Below are 17,165 nucleotides of genomic sequence, written 5' to 3'. Positions count from 1 at the left end.
ATCAGCTAAGTCTAGGAGCTTCAAGTGATCTTACATGAGATCCACTCAGAAGGGATGATTCTGAGTGAAACCTTCTAGGTGGCTGTTATTATTAAAAAATTTCCTCTGAGCTGGAAGGACTTCAAGAACTACTTGAAGCATAAGCGGAAGAAGATGAATGTGGAAGAACTCATTGGTTGACTTCGCATCAAAGAAGACAACAAGAGTTTAAAGAGAAAGCTATTCTCTCAAGCTATTGTGAAAGCCAACGTGATCAAGCACTGTCAAAACTCAAACTAGAAGAATCCAAAGACTTCTAAGATGGGACCCAAAGGAGACATTAAAAAATTATCTAGGAAGTGCTTCAACAATGGTCGAGCTGGTCACAAATCTTTGGAATGTAAAAAGCCGAAGAAGAAGCAGGAGGCTAACCTGAATGAGGGACCAAAAATAGACAACCTCTGCATTGTGGTCTCCAAACTAAACCTGGTCGGTTCAAACCCGTGACAATGGTGGATCGATACTGGAGCCACCAGACATGTCTGCTGCAATAAGGAGCTGCTCCACAACTTTAAAGAAGTCAATGGAGATAAGCTGTTCATGGGGAACTTAGCACCTCGGACATCATGGGCCAAGGAAAACAGAAGCATATTTATTATACATGAGGGGAGACTCTCTCACGTGTGGGTGAGCAGGGGCAGGTGCAAATCCAGGGTCCAGATTGTATTAAACTAAGATTAACTCGTGTGTGAGCACGACCTGTGCACGTCGAATGTCAGACCGGTCGAGGTAAGATTTGCTTAAGTGAATAAACCAACGTTTTGCTACCAAATCTCTTTTTGTTATCTGCTCAAGAGGATAACAGAAGCATTAATATGAAATTAATGGTGATTCCGTAACGTCTCGACATTAATGGTGGCATTAAACTCATTAATGGTGATTTCATAACGTTTCAGTATTAATGGTGATATTAAACTCATTAATAATAAATCCATAACGTCTCGACATTAATGAACACATTAAACTCATTAATGGCAACATTAAACCCAACATTAAATGACTATAATTTTGTTATTCATTACAAGCAAGGTGATAGCTCCTACATACGGAGGTTGGATCTTGAGCAAAGGATATAAAGTAACATAAGATAAGTGAAAGAAGAAGCGAGAGGAAGAGCAGGAAGCGAACCTCTGTCCACCTGTGTTCTCCCACAAAACTCTCTCAGTCGTGCATCCGTTCGGCTAAACTACTCACGATAGCACTCAAGTGCATTCTCAGTTTGCCACAAACAACCACTGCTTGGTTGCGTGCGTGGTTTTACCGTTGTATTCTAGGAAACAGACGACCCAGAGAACCTCGAAGCATAACCGAAGGTGGAACGAATCTGTTTCAAGGAAACCGCGTTGAACGCAGGCCTCGGTATCTTAGTCTGTGAATTTTCTTCCCGATTCGGCTATCGACTCCCAATTCTACTATGCACCGCATCAACTCTGCAACTTGGACCATTGGAAGCTTAGCAGAACCAGCCCTACTGGCAGCCTGAGATTATTCACTCAGATCATCTCAACAGATCAGTTAGAATTGATTTTGTGTAATTTTAATTCTATAATTTTTCCAATATCTCAGGCAATAGATTGTCTAACAATCTTGAAACATATTCGAGTTCTATTAAGATGGTCATAAAATAAAGTATTGAGGTGCAACAAACTCAACACCTTAAGGCCCCCTGCGCCCCGATTAGAACTGTGCAAATCAACCATGGAGAAAGGCTAGAGAAGTTCACTGGAGTGAACTTCAAGAGGTGACAGTAGAAGATACTCTTTTACTTGACCACGTTCAATCTGACTCAATTCTTGATCGAGGACCTTGCTAAGCGTGCTGAGGATGCTGATGCACAGACCATCAGTGTAGTGGAGGCATGAACTCATTCTGAGTTCCTTTGCCGAAACTACATCCTCAATTGTCTTACCGACTTGTTGTACACTGTGTATAGCGTGAAAAAAATGGCTAAGAAGTTGTGGGAGTCCCTGGACAAGAAGTGCAAGACAAAGGATACAGGAGCTAAGAAGTTTATCGTGGATCGATTCTTGGACTACAAGATGGTTAACTTTAAGACAGTGATTAGCTAAGTCTAGGAGCTTCAAGTGATCTTGCATGAGATCCACTCAAAATGGATGGTTCTGAGTGAAACCTTCCAAGTGGCTACTATTATTACAAAATTTCCTCTAAGCTGGAAGGACTTCAAGAACTACTTAAAGCATAAGCGAAAGAAGATGAATGTAGAAGAACTTATTGTTAGACTTCGCATCGAAGAAGACAACAAGAGTTCAAAGAGAAAGCTATTGTCTCAAGCTATTGTAAAAGCCAACGTGATCGAGCACTATCAAAACTCGAACTAGAAGAATCCAAAGACTTCTAAGATGGGACCCAGAGGAGGCATTAAAAAATTATCTAGGAAGTGCTTCAACTGTGGTCGAGCTGGTCACAAATCTTTGGAATGTAAAAAGTCAAAGAAGAAGCACGAGGCTAACCTGAACGAGGGATCAAAAATAGACGACCTCTGCACTGTGGTCTCCAAACTAAACCTCGTCGGTTCAAACCCGTGACAATGGTGGATCGATACTGGAGCCACCAGACATGTCTGCTACAATAAGGAGCTACTCCACAACTTTAAAGAAGTCAATGGAGATAAGCTGTTCATGGGGAACTTAGCAACCTCGGACATCATGGGCCAAGGAAAAGTGGTGGTGAAGATAACTTCGGGCAAGGACCTTACTCTGAACAATGTGTTGTATGTTCCAGAGATTTGTGAGAATCTAGTGTCCGGATCACATTAAGCAAATGTGACTTTCATATTATTTTTAAGTCAAACATAGTTGTACTGTCAAAGAATGGAATATTTGTAGGAAGAGACTATATATCTAATGGGTTGTTCAAACTCAATGTAATGACTATAGGCCTAAAATAAATAAAGATGAAAGCTCTTCCACTTATATGCTTGAGTGTTCATATTTGTGGCATAGTAGATTAGGACATATTAACTACGATGTGTTACATAGATTAATAAATATGCGAAGCATACCTACATTCCACCTTAACCCAAAATGCAAGTGTGAGATTTGTGTTGAAGCAAAAATGGCAAGGTCTTCCTTTCAACATGTTAAGAGAAGCAATGAACCACTTGGGCTAATTCACACCGACGTGTGTGACCTCAAAGGTACACCAACACGTGGTGAAAACAAATATTTCATCACTTTTATAAATGATAACACAAAATATTGTTATGTGTATCTTCTCAAAAGTAAGGATAAAGCTACAGAGAAATTTACTCTATATAAGAATGAGGTTGAAAACCAACTTAATAAGAAGACTAAGGTGGTTCGAAGTGACCGAGACGGTGAATATGTATCATCGTTCGCTGAGTTGTGTGCTAAACATGAGATCAGACACGAAATAACAGCTCCTTACACTCCTCAGTAAAACAGAGTTACTGAGCAGAAGAATCAAACTCTAAAGGAGATAATGAATGTTCTTCTATTGAGCTCTGGACTACCAAAGTTTATGTGGGGGAAGATATGTTAATAGTAAATTATCTTTTAAATAAGGTGCCCAGGAAGAAGATAGATAAGAGTCCTTATGAGTCGTGGAATGGAAGACAACTGTCCTATAAATATTATGAATATGGGGGTGTCTTGCCAAAGTGTTGGTGCATGATCAAAGCAGGATTAAGATAGGACAAAAGACTGTTGATTGCATATTTATTGGATATGCACATAATAGTAGTGTGTATTAGTTTTTTTTTTGTATGAGCCACAAATATTAGATATACACAAGAACTCGATAATAGAATCGAGAAATGTCTTGTTCTTCAAGCATGTGTTTCCGCATAAGGCCCGAGAGGATGCTAGCTCTTCAATACGGGCATATGAAACATAAGGCAAAGAAGATAATGATGAACCAATTGAGGTTGAACTTAGACGGAGCAAAAGAGCTCAGGTGGAAAAATCCGACAGATCAGATTTTATCACTTTCATGTTGGAAAGTGAGTCCTGAAGTTACTCTGAAGCTGTAAACTCTTCTAACGGACCTCACTAAAGAGAGACAATTACATTTGAGATAGAATCTATCTTGCAAAATCACACTTGGAAACTTGTGGATCTTCCTCCAGGAAGTAAACCACTATATTGCAAGTGGATCTTCAGGAAGAAAATGAAGTCAAATGACACAATTGATAAGTATAAGATCAGATTGGTAATCAAAGGATATTGACAACGAAAAGACCTTGATTACTTTGATATGTATTCTTCAGTGTCGATAATAACTTCCATAAGAGTATTGTTGGTTATAGTCGCTCTATAGAATCACGAAATACATCAGATTGATGTAAAAATAGCTTTTCTAAATGGAAATTTAGAAGAAGAAATCAACATGGAGCAACCTGAAGGATTTTCTATACCAAGACAGGAAAACAAGGTTTGTAGATTAGTGAAGTTATTATATAGCTTGAAATAAACACCAAAGCAGTGACATGAGAAATTTGATAATGTCATGAAGGAACATAGATTCAAGATCAATGAGTGTGATAAATATATCACATGAAAGCCACAGAGAATGACTATATCATCTTATGCCTATATGTAGATGATATACTTATCATTAGGAGTAATGATAAGATAATCAAATCTACTAAAGATATGTTGAACTCAAGATTTAACATGAAAAACATGGGTCTAGCTGATGTGATTTTAAGAATCAAAATGCTTAGAACGATAGAAGGACTTGTTCTTAGTTAGCCCCATTACATAGATAAATTCTTGAAAAATTCACCAAGTGTGATACTGCGTTGGCATGAACACCGATAGATACGAGTCAACATCTATTGAAAAATCAAGGTGAAATTATCTCTCAGATAGAGTACTCTTGAGTGATTGGAAATCTGATGTACCTGATGAATTGACACGACCAAACTTAGCCTACGCAGTATGTAAACTGAGTAGATACACGAGTAATCCCGGTGTTGAGCACTAGAAAAGGATAACAAGAGTACTAAGGTATTTGAGGTATACTCGTAAATATGGACTGCATTATATAAGATATCCTACTATAATCGAAGGATACAGCGATGCGAGTTGGATATTTGACATAAAAGACTCTAGTCTATGAGTGGATATGTATTCACTCTGAGAAGTGTAACCATTTCCTAAAAATCTTCTAAGCAAATGGTAATAACCAAATCCACAATAGAATCTGAGCGTGTAGCTCTTGACAAATATGGTAAAAAACCTGAATAGCTACTGTAATTCTTAGAAGATATTCCAAGATGGCTGAAACTTATGCTGGCAATTTGCATACATTATGATAATCAATCAACAATTGGTCGGGCACAAAATCATCTGTATAATAGTAAGTCTAAACATATACGTTGTAGACATAATACCATCATACAACTACTCTCAAAAAGAGTTATCACTATTGACTCTGTGAAGTCAAAGGATAACCTAGTGGATCCGCTAACCAAAGGGTTAAATCGAGAGTTAGTTACAAGCTCATCACGGGGAATGAGTTTGATGTCATTGTCAGCGGTCAGTATAGAGGACACCCAACCTATACTAACTGGAATCTCAAGAACTAGGTTCAAAGGGACAACTAATTTGCACTGATTAGACACACTGTGGGGGATAAGCCAATAAAATAGTGACCGGACCAGAGTAAGCCGATGGAATTTTAATGATCAAGAAGAGTAGATGGTTACTCTCGAGGGATCACCTATGTGAGAAAGAAGTGGGGCCGATTCAAAGAGAATTAGAGGCACAATTCTTAGAGCTTTTCATAGAATCAGTCATGCTCATGGCTAAGAACGAACACACTCATGAGAACTGAGTTATATCAAGGAGAGTCTTGGGTGAGAATTGTCAATACTTATATAGATGACAAAACAGTTCAAGGACATCATGTCTACTGTCAGCCAATAAGTAAACAGATCTTCACAAGGGAAGATTTAAAGGGTAAAACCTGCATATCCTATACTTAACTCAATTATTGAATGTTATCACATACCATGTATTCCATTCATGTGGGGGATTGTTTGAAATGTGAATGAAATAAAGAGGTAGAGACGAAGAGACTCTATTATGTATAAGTTATTAGTCTCACATTAGAAGTTGCTTGGCTTTATTGTTGGTTTAAATTATGGCACTGTATTGATGTTGTAAAAATATGCATAAGGAGAGACTCTCTCACGCATGAGTGCGCAGGGGGTGGGTGCAATTCTAGAACCCAGCTTGTACTGAACCAAGGTTGACTCATGTGCAAGCACGATCTGCACACGTCAAATGTCAGACCAGTCGAGGCAAGATTTGCCCAAGTGAATAAACCAACGTTTTACCATCGAATCTCTTTTGCTACCTGCTTAAGAGGATAACAGAAGCATTAATATAAAATTAATGGTGATTTTCGTAATGTCTTGACATTAATAGTGGCATTAAACTTATTAATGATAATTTTAAAATGTTTTAGCATTAATGGCCACATTAAACTCATTGATAATAATTCTGTAATGTCTCAACATTAGCGAAGACATTAAACTCATTAATGACAATATTAAACCCAGCATTAAATAACTAAAATTTGATCATTCATTGCAGGTAAGGTGAGAGCTCCTATATAAGGAGGTTGGATCTTGAGCAAAGGATATAGAGTAGCAAAATATAAGCGAAAGAGAAAGCGAGAGGAAGAGCAGGAAGCGAACCTCTGTCGACCCATGTTCTCTCGCAAAACTCTCTCAGTCGTGCATTCATTCGGCTAAACTACTCATGATAGCACTCGGGTGCATTCTCATTTCACCACGATCAACCAGTGTTTGGTTGTGTGCATGGTTTTACTATTGTATCATGGGAAATAAATAACCCGAGAGAATCTCGAAGCATAGCTAGAGGTGGAATGAATCTGTTTTAAGGAAACCGCTAGAATGCATGCCTAAATATCTTAGTAGTAAATTTTCTTCTCGATTCGATAATTGACTCCCGACTTCGCTACACACCGCATCAACTCTACAACTCGAACCATTAAAAGTTTGGCAAAACTAGCTCCACTGGTAGCCTGAGATTATCTTCTCAGGTCATCTCAATAAATAAGTTAGAATTGATTTTGTGTAATTTCAATTCTGTAATTTTCCCAATATCTCCGGCAAGAGATTGTCCAACAATGAGAAACTATGAGTAAAATATAATCTTAGATTTTCATCTTTCAATAATATCATTGTGTGATGATCTGTTTAGATAGGAAGTGATAGACTACCTAATGACTTGAGAAAAGACTCTAATTGAGGGGCAATGATCCCAAGTCATAATCTACAATTGAACTCGATTTTGAGTCTTTATATAGGCTTATAATGAGGTAACTTGCGTGAGGGAAAGATCTTTGAGCAAATTCAATTTACTAAAGGTGAGCCTTAATCAAGTCAAGTGCTGACTAAATGCAATGTTTTAAAAAACTTAATATTTCTATATGAGATACAACCAACGCAAAGTTCATCTAGTAAACTGAAGGCATGAGCAACAGATTGGATGACATTTTGAGTTGATTCTAGTTTGCCATTAGCTACCGCAATGACCACATTTACCTAAACAATCAAATAAAGGTAAGTACAATTAATTAGAGATAGTCAAAATAAAGTTGTTAGGACAACAATTATAAAAAAAGGATCTCGAAGATCTTTTAGCTATAAGAGGTTGCCCTAAAAGTCTTGATTATTGTTCCTACAATGCTTAAAGGTCTCAAAGGGATTGGTTAATATTTATTGGTGCCCAAGGTGTAGGGATCTTTTTACGAAAAACAATAAATATATGCAGTGGAAAAAATTGATCCCTCCAGAGATTTATATGAATACAATATACAAAGTTTGATAGAATGACTACCTTTATTATGTGAATGGTGTTGGATCGTAGAGTTTCACTAGAGGGGGGGGGTGAATAGCGATTTAGAAATTTCGAAAGAGTACGCAGCGAAAAAAGAATAAATGACACAAGACAAAGGACACCAAGATTTTTACTTGGTTCAGAGCCTTTGACGACTCCTACTCCAAGCCCCGCACACAAGGGTGCTTTCGATGGGCAATCACTATCAATTCGTAAATGATTACAAAGATGAAGTACAATTAGAAAACAGTAAAGCGTACCAACAAAAACAAAACGCAGAACTTTGAAGCTTTGGTTTGTCGAAGTGACAGAGCGTAGTTGAAGTGTGAGCAGCATACAAGAGCATCGATTGATCTGTTCGAGTTGTATTTTGAAGCTGCACCTCGAGGCTCCTTTTATAGCCTCTGCAAGACTGATCCAAATCCTCGAAGCTCGACATCTGTGTTGACCTGAGGTGGATCAGTCGACCGATCCCTGGTTCGGTCGACCGATCAGATGACTTCCCCCTCATCCGATTCGCTCGCTCTGCTTCGATCTGGTTAACTTCTATCCCCGGTTAGGTCGACCAATCTCCAGGTTCGGTCGATCGATCAACCGCTCTGACCCAGTCCACTTGGCTTGATCCAGTCGTCACTCATCCTTGGTTCGGTCGACCGATCTAATGGTCGACCCGATCCATCTGCTGGAGCTCTGATATGTTGTTATTTGGAGGTTCGGTCGACCAATCCAGACGTTCGGTCGACCGATCCAGACGTTCGGTCGACTGATCCAGGTCGATTCTAACCCTGCACAAAAATGTTAGTCTCCTGCAAAACAGAGTTAGAACAGAATATAATTAAATAGAATATTAATTAGATTCCATCTCACCGAGACCAGAATCTAGCCAAGACCTCGACTTAGAGTTCCGAAATGGTTCTAAATCGGATTGGCGCCTAAGTTCCCTTCCTGGGAACGCGTCCTCGCAGTCACTCCCCTCTAGTGACTTACCTCCACTTACCTGCCAGACGTTCGGTCAGCCCTTCAACCCGTCTGGACTTCGCGCCAGCTATCCGGTCAGCCCGTCGACCTAGCTGGACTTCATGCCAAACGTCCGGTCAGCCCGTCGACCCATTTGGACTTCGTGCCAGCTATCCGGTCGGCCCATCGACCTAGCTGGGCTTCGTGCCAAACATCAAGTCAGCCCGTCGACCTGTCTGGGCTTCTCCTGCACACACGGTCAGCGTGTTAGACAATAACGAAACTAACTTAATCTATTTTGTCATTCATCAAAACTTGAGTTAGACCGTTACTGCTAACCGTACTGACAATCTCCCCCTTTTTGATGCAATGACAACCTGATTAAGTTAGTGAAAAATATGCAAGTAAAAAAAAACAAGGATAAAGTTGTTAAGTTGGCTTTTAAATTTTGTTCTGTTTGTTTAACTAACTTAACCACCTAACCCTCCCCCTTTGATATTCATCAAAAAAGTAACATAGAATAGCAAGGTAACTTTTTTAAAAAAATGCAAGGTAAAAGAAATGTAAGTCATATTAGCTTGGGGGAGTATAACATAAAAAATGATTTAACTTTCAAAACTAAATAAGACTTTATTTTTCAAGACTCAGTTTGTAAATTCCAACTTTCAAACCCAACTTTTGAAACTAAGTAAAATCTGTTTTCAAATCAAAGTTTGTAATCTCCAATTTTCAAAAGCCAATTTTTATAATTTTCAAACCGAAAAAAATCTAAGTTAAAACACTGAATGAGTCTCATTTTTCAAAGTCAACTTTTCAAATCTAAGTTTAGAAGGTCTGAATACCAAAACTAAGTAAAAAAAAAATGATTTTCAAAATTAAGTTTAAGAAGTTAAAAGTTCGAAAATAAAAGTAATTTTCAAACCTAAGTTTAAAACAATCCAATTAAGGAAATCTAACTTTCAAAATCAATTTCCAAAATCAAGGTTGAGTTTGTAAAAACTTAACTAAGTAGAATGTAAAATCTGATTTTGTAACCTTTTAAATAAATTTTCAAAAGTGTGTTTTGAAATCCAAATATGATTTTCAAAAGCAGAAGAATCCAATTTTCAAAAACAACTTTTTAACACTAAGTTTGGAAGGTTTAAATCAGAAACTAAGTTTAGAAGTTGTTATTTTCAAAAGTGAAAAAAGTTTAAAATTTGTAGGTAAAGCTAATTTTCAAAAAATGATTTTAACTTTCAAAACTAATTTTGAAAAATTCAAATAACTTTTTAAAATACTTAGTTTTGACTTTGTCACGTCCCGAGAGTAAGGTTGTCCGACGAAAATCAGACAACACCTCCCCTGTAGCGGTGACAAATGAAACCAGTATACATAACCAACAGATATACGTATGCAAATATAGCCAACACGGCTAGAAACAAACACAACCACGCAGATAATAAGCAGCCCACTCGGCTAGTAAATCAAACACAGCGGTAAACGAAATAACAAGTACAAAATATCAAAAGAACTCATCGCGGGCCGGCCCGGCTTGACTCCTCGACAAAACAAAACAACTCACAGAATAACATCAAGTCACAAGAAGGGTTATTACAATACCAAATTCAAAAGTTCAACTCACAACTAAAAATCTAAACAAAATCGGAAATCCGTCCTCGGAAGCGACGTGGGACTGGCAGTCGGGATCCCTCCAAGTGTACTAGCATCACTATCGGCTACCTGGTGAAATTACTAATATACGAGGTGGTGAGTATAAAACTCAGCGAGTAAAGAATAGATAGTGCATGAGTAACATAAATAGCTAAGAGTACAACAGGATACAGTCTCGGGAAGATAAATAGCAGATACTACTGTGTAAACAAAGTATATATATATCCATACCTGATATCATATCCTAAGCTAGTAGTATAAGGTCTGAGGTAACATAAACTGCTACAGTACTGCTCATAACTACGAAGATCACAAATAAGGTATACAGTCATAGTAATCAGTGTCTAAGCATATAAACAGGTATATGATAGCAGAAACTGAACAAGTAAGCATATAACAGCATAATCATAAGTAACAGAGAAATAGCGTATGCACGGATGGTCACTCCCGCCCACCCCTCAAGTACCATGACCCCAGTATGGACGAGAGGTCGGGTCAATGACAGATTGTACACCCTCCAGCTACCACTACTCTCGAGCGGCCGAGGGGACAGTTGCATAGTAGCTAAATAGCCACGTCTGTGACGGGGTCCCTGCTGCCCCCGACTCCAGCTACCACTACCCAATAAGTGTGCGAGTGGGGGGCACAACAGGACATGCGGCACGCTTCAAGCTACCACTACCCATGAGTGGCCGAGCGTGCGGCCCATGCCAATGACCGTCTCAACCACAAGGGAGCCAAGGTCATCGGCGATGCATGTAATGACATGATGCAAACAATGCAACAGTCATCATATATACAAAATTAGGTATGCTACATGAATCCGCATGCTCAATACAAGGCATAAATAAACAATAGTCCAAACAGGTAACATGGTATCTAGTATCTGCTAATTATCAGGAATAACAACGGGAGGCTGTATAGATAGGAATGTGAGCATCTCGAAGATTGGGTGGATAAAGTATCAAGCACAAGACATAATATGAGTGGAGTCAAGGTAAAACTCTACTTTATCCGAACTACTCATGCACTAAGAACAATAGCTAAAGAATCAAGTCAATAAATACTCGCCTCTAAGTGTAGGCTGAATCCAACGCCAATCTCGTCACGACGCTCGTCCCGATCAAAGTCCTGTGTCAACGTATCAATTTTAGCTAAATATATATATGCAACTAATTAACTGTACTAATGTACACGACAGGTGAATTGGATCCGAGTTCCATTTATTATCCAAACGAAACCACATAAAACTACATAAAACTAGACCCAATCCTTAATCTGTCTGTGCCTACAGATCCCACAATTCTAGCTGAAACTGATCAACAAAAGGAATTCTAAACATGCATGGATTCCATATGAACTGATACAGTACAAGAAATGGTCACATTCTTTAACCACATCTACAGCTATCAATCTTCTGAGAACAATACTAACAAATTTCTAAACTTCTAACAGGATCACTATAATTTATTACCTGAACAGAACATACCTTAATCACCTCCCACAATCTCAGATCTGATCCCCACACTCAACGTAGGATTCATTATCAAACCTGCAATCCAATGTTTCCACAAGGCTACAATTGGTACAATCACATTAATCAACACCCAATTCTCACCGAATTCATCACCTAGATCTACAAATCGAACTCCTGGAGTGGTGCAGACCTTACCTGATGTTTCCCGAGTGAAAAACAGCTGTTGGAATTGTGATCGAGCCCTTCCCAGCAAGCCACTGCCACAACAATACCTCAATCCATACAATCCTCCCAACCTGGCATCAAATCACAGGTCTTCATAGCTAAGAAACCCTAATCTAAACCATTCTCACCTTAATTTACCTCCACGACAGTACATACCTCAAGCGGCACAGAGATCCCGACGAATTTGGCTCGGCCCTAAGGCTCGGGAAGTCGAGATATCTTCCTGAGGTGCAGATCCTCCACCAGCTCCGAGCTCTGGAACGACGATTCAATCTCCGGCGTCCCTAGAGCTCAGACCTGCTCTCTCAACCATGGATTCTTCGCGAGCAGTGGCGTTTTGAAGGGAACGCTGCAGATGAGGCCTCCGATCAAACGTGGAGGAGGCCGGAGACTCGTCTCGCAACCAAGCACCGGCGATCGATCGCGGGCGTGCATCGATGCTAACCCGGTCGGCGGATAGGGTGAGCTCGAGTGGAATCGGGCATTTTCGGCGGAGTGGACACGAAGGGAATGAGGCGGCCTTTAGGGCTTGAGTTACTGTAGCTTCTTATTTATATAGGTAGGGCTTAATTACTCCACCTAATTAACTCCCTAATAAGCCTCTTAAATGGTGATTTCCGTTATCCCTTTAAACACTATCATAAGTCCTCCAAATAAATCCAGAAAAATATCTAAAAATTTCCATAAATCATTATAGGTTATTTTATTTTGCCGTATCTCACATTCTCCCCCTCTAATAAAAATTTGGTCCCCAAATTTATGACACAACTGCATTAAATGACAAACGGCATGCGTGATCATTATTATAAATGAAATTACTTTACATACCTTCATTAAACAAGTGAGGGTACTGCGCTCGGATCTCATCCTTCAGCTCCCAGGTTGCTTCGTCATCTGAATGATGCTCCCATCCAACCTTGACCAATCGGATTGTCTTGTTTCGCAACTGGCGTTCCTTGTGATCCAATATCCACACTGGAACCTCCTCATATGTTACATCTGGCTGAAGGGTGATCGAGACATCTATCAAAATATGCGTAGGGTGTGGCACATATTTCCTCAACATAGATACGTGAAATACATCATGCACCCCGGCAAGTGAAGGTGGCAGCGCCAATCGATACGCTACCTCCCCAATCCTCTCAAGTATCTGAAAGGGTCCGATGTAACGAGGAGCTAACTTCCCTTTCAATCCAAATCTCCTAACTCCCTTGGTAGGAGACACCCACAGGAACACATGATCATCCACAGAGAACTCCAAAGGTCTCCGTCTCCGATCCGCGTAGCTTTTCTGTCGGTCCTGAGCTTCTGACATTCTGCGTCTGATGGTACCAACCAACTCTGTATCTCGCTGAATACGCCGGGGGCCCAAGACTGACGATTCTCCAGCCTCGTCCCACAAAGTAGGAGATCTACAGGCTCTGCCATATAATGCCTCGAATGGTGCCATCTGAATCGCTGAGTGGTAACTGTTATTGTATGCAAACTCCACCAAGTGCAAATGATCCTCCCAGCTACCGCCGAAGTCCATAACACAAGATCTCAATAGATCCTCCAATGTCTGGATAGTACGCTCCGACTGCCCATCCGTCTGAGGGTGAAATGCAGTACTAAAACGGAGTTCCGTACCCATGGCCTGCTGGAGACTCCGCCAAAATCGAGAGGTAAATCGTGGATCTCTATCTGATATAATACTCAGAGGTATACCATGCAATCTGGTGATCTCTCTGCAGTATAACTCTGCCAATTGATCCAACGAATCCGTTCGACGGATCGATAAAAAGTGTGCAGATTTGGTTAACCGATCAACGATGACCCAAATCGCATCATGACCCTTCCGGGTCCGGGGTAGTCCTACCACAAAGTCCATCGTGATATGCTCCAATTTCCATTCCGGTATTTCTATCTTCTGTAGTAACCCAGCTGGTCTCTGATGCTCTGCCTTTATCTGCTGACAGACCAAACACTGCGCAACAAATGTAGCAATGTCCTTCTTTATACCATTCCACCAGTATGATCGTTTCAGATCCCTGTACATGCGAATACCTCCTGGATGAATCGCAAATCTAGATCGATGTGCTTCCCGTAATAAGTCCTCCTGAACAGGATGCGACTCGGGGACACATAATCTTCCGCGGAAATACAGAATTCCACTATCATCACAGGTAAACTCTGTCTGCTGTCCTGAGGTAACTCTGCTATGTAAAAACTGCAGATGCTGATCTGTAGCCTGAGCCTCTTTGATACACTCCACTATAGGTGACTGAGCAACCATGGTGACTAGCAAGCCTCGCTCTGTTTGTGCTTGCTCCATCAACCCCAACTCAGAGAAGCTCTGTATCAACTCTGTAACCATCACTCGGTGACAAGCCAAAACTCCACGAGATTTCCTGCTCAACGCATCGGCCACTACGTTGGCTTTCCCCGGGTGATAGTTAATCGTGTAATCATAGTCTTTCAAGAATTCCATCCATCTTCTCTGACGCAGGTTCAGTTCCTTCTGGGTAAATAAATACTTGAGGCTCTTATGATCTGTGTAAATCTCGAAGGTGATCCCATATAAATGATGTCGCCAGATTTTCAGTGCGAAGATGATAGCTGCCAACTCCAAATCATGGACCGGATAATTCCTCTCATGATCTTTCAGATGACGTGAGGCATATGACACCACTCGCTCATGCTGCATAAGTACGACACCCAGTCCCTGATATGACGCATCTGTGAAAAGTACAAATTCATCCATACCAGAAGGAAGTACTAACACGGGTGCAGTAACGAGTCTCCGTTTGAGCTCCTGAAAGCTCTGCTCACAAGATTCTGTCCAGCTAAACTTTTCCCCCTTTCGGGTCAATCGTGTCAAAGGCAAGGCTATGCTGGAAAAACCCTCGACAAATCTCCGATAATACCCAGCTAGACCCAAAAAACTACGTATCTCCTGTACCGTCTTCGGCTGCTCCCAGCTAGTGATTGCCTCAATCTTCTGTGGGTCGACTGATATACCTCTGCTGGAAACAACGTGTCCAAGAAAACCTACCGAAGGTAGCCAGAATGCACATTTACTAAACTTCGTATAGAGGTGTTCTCGCCGTAGCGTCTCCAAAACTATGCGAAGATGTCGCCTATGTTCCTCCTCAGATCGGGAATATATCAGAATATCGTCAATGAACACAATGAGAACTGATCTAAGTACTCAAGGAATACTCTGTTCATCAGATCCATGTGTTAGAGTATATACAGAAAGCCTAAGATTTTGTAAACATTTATTTTGAATAAAGAATCACATTTGGTCAAATTGTCTACATTTAGTTGTAGTTGTTCAATTAATTTATATTGTAGATAACATAGTATGTGGTGTCACATACAGAAGATTATGTTATCAGTACCTTATAAATTATAAACAGTAGCTCACGACCAAAATGGAAATGAACAAACTATTGGAAGGTCGTAGTGTAATTAGGAATTAGTTTATCTTGACTATATAATTACACTAGTACACTTAGAGTGTATTGAGTAGGACCATTAGATGTCGTTTCTTTTATACTGACTTTATAAAGAAACAAATACCTCAGTTATTATGGAAGTGTGTGCTCTTAATCCTAATATAATAACAAGCACATATATTTGATATTTATTTCTTTAATTTATCAATGGGTGAGATTTAGTTCGATGAATCAATAAGCCCGATAAGTTGGGAAATGATATCACTTATAGTGTGTTGTTGATTATAGAAGGAAACTGTGTCCTAGTAATCTAGGTTGATAATGTCCCCAAGATGAGCTCATAAAGATTGTCATGTTAAACCCTGCAGGTGGACTTAGTTCGACATGACAATAAGGTTGAGTGGTACTATTCTTGGATGAAGATATTAATTAAATGAGTTGTCAGTAACTCACTTAATTAGTGGACATTTGACATCTTAAACACAAGGAGACTAACACACTCATGATAAGAAGGAGCCCAAAAATATAATTTGGGATTGGTGCGGTAGTTCAATAATAGTTCTCTAGTGGAATGAATTATTATTGATAAAATTAAGTTGTGTGTTCGGGGCGAACACGGGATGCTTAATTTTATCGGGAGACCAAAACCAATTCCTCCTCTCGGTCCCTATCGTAACCTCTTATTTATAGAGTACTATACCCACCTATACCTACCTTCATACCCATGATAAGGGGGCTGGCCAAGTTAGCTTGTGGTTCAAGCTAGGGTCGGCCAAGCCTTGGTTCATGGGTGGCCGACCCTAACTTGAACCCAAGCTTAGGTGGCCGACCCCCATTAAATTTAAAAGAATTTTAATTTTAAAATTTTCTTATGTGGAAGATATAATTTATTGGAGAGAATTAAAATTAAAATATCTCTTCTACAAAAGATTAAGAAAAGAGATTAGATCTCTTTCCTTATTTGTAGATAGGAAAGATATTTTATTTTTTCTCTTTGTAAATTATTCACATGTTGAAAAATTAAAATTATAGAAATTTCTTTTTATCAACCATGAAGGGATTTTAAAGGGAAATTTTATTTTTTAAAATTTTCGAAGACAAATAAGGAATTTTAATTGTTGATTGAAATTGCTTTGTTTGCCCTTGTTGATGTGGCCGACCAAGACATGGAGTTTTAAGAAATTTTGTTTAATTTTTCTTAATTAATTCATGTCAAAGAAAGTTAAGGAAATTTTATTGTAATTAAATTTCCTTATTTACCAAAGCTAAGGAATATAAAAGAGAGGGTTGGGGTGCCTTCATGAGATACAACCTCTATTATTCTCTCCCTTTTTTCCTTGGTGTTGTGGCCGGCCATCCTCTCTCCATCTCTTCCTCTTTGTGGTGGCCGAAACCCTCTCTTGCTTGGAGCTCTTGTGGTGGCCGGATACTACTTGGAGAAGAAGAAGAAGAAGGAGAGAAAGCTTTCATCCTTTGGAGTTTGGTTGATGTTTTTCTTCATCCTTGGTGAAGCTTTTG

The sequence above is a fragment of the Zingiber officinale genome, chromosome 1A (genome assembly GCF_018446385.1).
Source record: "Zingiber officinale cultivar Zhangliang chromosome 1A, Zo_v1.1, whole genome shotgun sequence".
Taxonomy (NCBI): Eukaryota; Viridiplantae; Streptophyta; class Magnoliopsida; order Zingiberales; family Zingiberaceae; genus Zingiber; species Zingiber officinale.
The sequence above is the reverse complement of the archived record's forward strand: the minus strand, read 5'-3'. Positions refer to the sequence as shown.